Genomic DNA, 5,158 nt, shown 5'->3' on the forward strand with positions numbered 1-5,158 from the left:
TGTTTTTTTTTCTGTACATATCATTCAGTTGCCAAGCCTTAACAACTTGGTCTGTTTGCTGCAAACAAGTGACAAATCTTTTGCAAGTTTTCAGCAAACAAAACTATATGCAAGTTTGCCACTAGCTCTAGATTTACAGCAAATGTCACAAGAACTTTTGCTCCTCTCTAGGAAGATGAAAAGAAACATTGATCGTTACAGCTATCTAGTTTGCCAATACAACCTATCATTCGGTCAAATGCTGTCTGACTTGTTTCATACCGATTGTTAGGCCGTTCTTGGCACACTGATTTTGGCTACGGATAACTCCGTTTACCTTATCAAGATATAGGGTCACGGCGGGGGTGACCGGTCGACAAGGGATGCTTACTCCTCCTAGGCATCTGATCCCACCTCTGGTTTATGTAGGGATCCGTGTTTTCCCAACTCTTATTTTGCATTGCTTATAGGAGTCTCATCTGTTGTTTGCATGAACAATGGCAGTGAGTGTTCAATAGTAGTAAACTAGGCAATGAAATGCTTACTACTAAATCGTGGGGTCTCTCATCCCTTTCAAATGTGTGCAGGAATGAGGCTTGAAGTTACTCAGTGATTTGAATGGAATTGATTGATTGTATCTTGTTTTACGTCGCTCTCGAGAATTTTTCACTCATATGGAGACGTCACCAAGACTGGTGAAGGGCTTCAAATTTAAGCCAATGCTCGGCGCTTACGGCCATTGAGCAGTGAGGGTTCTTTAGCGTGCCACACCTGTGACACGGGATATTCGTTTTTAAGTTTATCTCTGAGGACCCGTGACAGTCATACCTGATGTCACTACCTGTTTTAACGACTTTCGTCTGTCGCGGCCGGGATTTGAACCCCGGTCTTCCGCATGCGTTCGCCACAAATGCTATAACCTCAAGACCACCGTTCTTAATGGGATAATAGCTGTTTCTTGATAAACTCATACACGGATATTGGGTTCATTGTGTACATTTAAATGGGAAAAGTTATAGACACTCTTCCGTAATACTTTTCATCACTGAATTTCAGTAGATGCAAGTTGATGTGAATCATAATGCAAGTGTATTATTGCATTATGCTTATAGGAATAATAGATGAATATGCGGAAGATGGGATGGATGGATTTGACTTACTATAGCTATACTGGATTTCTTGACTTCACAAAAACTCTTACAAAAGATACATTGCTGGACCCAGTAAATGTTCTACCAAGTTCCTGTACCTTTGCTCCCCACGAAAATGTTCACAGCTGGGAAGGAGAAACTTCAAACGTATTGTGCAACATGCCAGAAGTGGTGTAAATCAAATGTGGATTCTAAAATATATATGAAGAACTTTGAAGTAAATTTGAAATCGCAAAATATTTCTTAAATCAATAACTTTAAAACCTAGGACTATTCAATACTTTACACGGCCATTCAACACGATAAATGAAAGGGTAGACTGTTTGACATCATAGACAGTTACTTCAACAAAAATGTTATCACAATTCACCTTTGAATTAGAACGCTTTGGCCGATATAGTATTGCGTTGTGTGACGACACAATTGAATTTGTTTGTAATACAATTGCGAAATGCAACAGAAACTCTCATTGGTCCATATGTATAAGTCCGCCCAATTTCCCTTATACGGGAGTAGTCAGCATTTGAAAACATGACGGCCAGATGCTAGATGGAAAAAAAACTTCAAAGGAAGAAAAAGAAAAAGTTGTATTCTTGTGTTGTTGTCTCACAGCTTTAATATCAAAAAAAATCCTAACATATTTTCCTACTATACTTGTGTCCAAACATACCTTCAAATATTTATTAAAACACCAAAACTCGATCACAGCTTTTGATGATTTCGTTCGTAGACGTAGCCATGTTAGGTAGCCAGTCAATTCGAATCCTGGTTCATTTCCATACTGGCACATTAGCGTCTAGATGTGTACTAATACCCCACAAATATTTTAGCTAAATAGTTTAGATAATATACCACCCCAGTCCCATTAAATGATAATTATTCAAATAGCTAAACTACGGCAATGCGGCTTTCATTAGTCATGAGCGGCCGCGCCGACCGGTCTCCATCTAATGGGCTTATGTAGCATTTTCGTTAATCAAGAGCTTATTTTACCTTTACAAAAACTGGTACAAAAAATGTTTGAATTTCTATTAATTATTCGTATTGACAATAAATGAAGAGCGAATACACAACTTACAACCAATTTTATGAATAGATACCAATAGCAAGAGTTCGAATTGACCGGCTACCTAACATGGCTACGTCAACAAACGAAATCATTTGAAGCTGCGTGTTTTCGGGTCGTGTGTGGCTTTAATGAAGGTATGTTTGGACACAAGTATATAGTAGGAAAATATGTTAAGATTTTTTTATATTGAGTTTATGAGACAGCAACACAAGAATACACCGATTTCAGGCCTCAACCGTCCGCAGCTTTTTGTGACCCGTAAATCGAAGGTTTTTATAAGAGGTGGATCTTTTCAGAGAGCTATGTACATTTCTCCAGCTACACTGACTGCGCTCGAGAAAGTGGGCGGGCTGTAATCGGCCAATGAAAACTCTTGTTGTATTACATCAAACATGTCATTCAAATTGTTCAATCGTCTCATTCAATTGTGTCGTCACACAACGCAATACTATATCGGGTAAAGCGTTCTAATTCAAAGGTGAATTGCGATAAAAAGAAATATATGTGTCTAATGATCAGTCATCCAAAAAATTAATTTGTTAAGCACCACTCTGATTCCACGCACAAATACTAGTACTCTGAAGTTTAAATAAAAACATGCTGGAGTTCTTCATCGACAATATCTTCGTAGTCTCTGGTGACCATTTCTTCCAACAGTCTGTTGGAATTCCCATGAGCACGAATTGTGCTCCTTTGTTAGCTGACCTGTTTTTATAAAATGAAGCAGAATGTTTTCAAAAGCTTCTACATGAGAAGAAAAACTCTCTTGCTTTGGCCTTCATTTCGACATTTAGATATATCGACGACGTTTTATCTATCAATAATAATCATTTTCATTCATATGTCGATTCGATATATCCTTGTGAACTCAAAATAACAGACACCAAAGAGACATCAACATCTGCTTCGTGCTTCGATATTTTGATGAAGATGAATGTTAAAGGTAAACTAACAACTCAACTTTATAACAAACGGGATGATTTCAGCTTCTCCATCGTCAACTTCCCATATTTGTGTAGCAGGTTCCATTATCACCTGCATAATTATGGTGTTTATTTCTCAATTGATTCGATACGCAAGAGCTTGTTCTGAGTATAATCAGTTTTTAAAATCGAGGCAGGCTACTATAAAACAAATTGATGTTACAAACAAATTGATGTTACAGGGGTTTCAACAGTCTCGTTGATCAGCATTTTGCAAATTCTATGATCGTTATATAACGATCTAGTTCTTCAATACAACCTATCATTGGGTCAAATGCTGTCTGACGTGTGTCATACCGATTGTTAGGACCGTTCTTGGCTCACTGATTTTGACTATGGATTCCTTTGTTTACTCGATCAAGATTTAGGGCTCACGGCGGTTGTGACCAGTCGACAGGGGGTGCTTACTCCTCCTAGGCACCTGCTCACACCTCTGGTGTGTTCAGGGGTTCGTGTTTGCCCAACTCTCTATTTTGTATTCCTTAAAGGAATTATGAGATTGATCACTATGCGTTATCTTCATCTGTCATTATCTGAAATTTGTCATTTCCCAATATGAGAAGTGATTAACAAGAAGCATGTTAAATGGAATTGCTAAGCTAACAGATATACTAGTAGTATAAATCTGAGCCCATCTTGCTGTACCCACAAAAGAAGTGATATTCAGAACACTCACTGCATCGTTTGCATCAAGTTCAAATTGATGTTTCCATATTTGGAGAACTGCAGGATTGCAGAAAACGTCATTGGCATAGTAAAAGTTTGCAGCAAATGTGCTTCATATTTGTTATTTGTTGAATATTTCATATAGCTGCAGAGGGTCGACAGCAATTGTTTCAGGGAAGGGTTTGTGTGGTTAGGTATTGAAGCCTATATCCTTGATAAAGAGTTAATCATTGCGAGTCGAGAGTTCATCATGAATTTCCCCAGTGTAATTGCGAGTTGAGAGTTAATTATGAATTTCCCCAGTGTAATTGCGAGTTATCTTCAAATTATGATGAACGTTGCTTAAAATTGTTAGTTCTGTGGCTCTTGTCATGAGAACGAGCGGCAGGACAAGATGCAGGGTCTATTATGACTAGCATTGTGAAATTGCATTAATTCTTCAAAAATCTTATTGACACCTAGACATCACGAAACTTAACTGAGTGTTTAGTAATAATAAGGAGATATGCTTAATATACCAAACTTATGAAAGTAATGGCCCATATGTAGTGTCCTAGTGCTAAGACGAGGTTTTACGAGTCGTGTACATTTATAGTAAAAATGTGTTTCATCTTGATCCTGGATAAGAAACAACCAGAGAACATAGTGAAAAATACAGGTGTAATTTCTACTAAAGGTATGGATATTTCATTACTCCTGATGCTGGGGATCTGCATCATCGCAAACCACGCCTATTCTCTCCGTTTACGCTACGTCATAGAGGTAGTAGGGTAGGTACTTCCGGACTCAGTGGGCGTAGCTAGCGATGATCTGGTGCTTATGTAGGTTTTATGGCTTATATAATAAAGATGCATGATTTCTTTAAAATTCTCCGGACAGCAATTAAAGCTAAGGAAAAAGTAATAAAGTGGAGATGAGCATCTACCAGACTTTTGGAATTCACGGACCCTATTTTGAATGAAAGCTATTGCTTTTTTCAACACTCGTGTTTAATGTTGATTACCTCAGAAAATTCGCACTGGTGTCTGCGCCAACAGAGGTGACAGGCCGTGTGATTTTGAGCGCAATGCTCTAACCACTCGGCCACGGAGGCCCCTACAGGATTAAACAGGTAATTCAACACGAAATACATGAGCTCGTGACGGGGGTATTGCATGTATACTGTCTCTGGTACTCTTATTACGTCTTTAGTTTGACGCGGCCATGGCATCTGTGGGTCAGGAAACGAAGGCCCAAAACCAGCGAGCTTCCCTGACCAGTCACTTGCACGTATTGTATATTTTTTGTGCATGTAATAGATATCATTCAAT

The sequence above is a fragment of the Ostrea edulis genome, chromosome 3 (assembly GCF_947568905.1).
Source record: "Ostrea edulis chromosome 3, xbOstEdul1.1, whole genome shotgun sequence".
In the NCBI taxonomy this organism is placed as follows: Eukaryota; Metazoa; Mollusca; class Bivalvia; order Ostreida; family Ostreidae; genus Ostrea; species Ostrea edulis.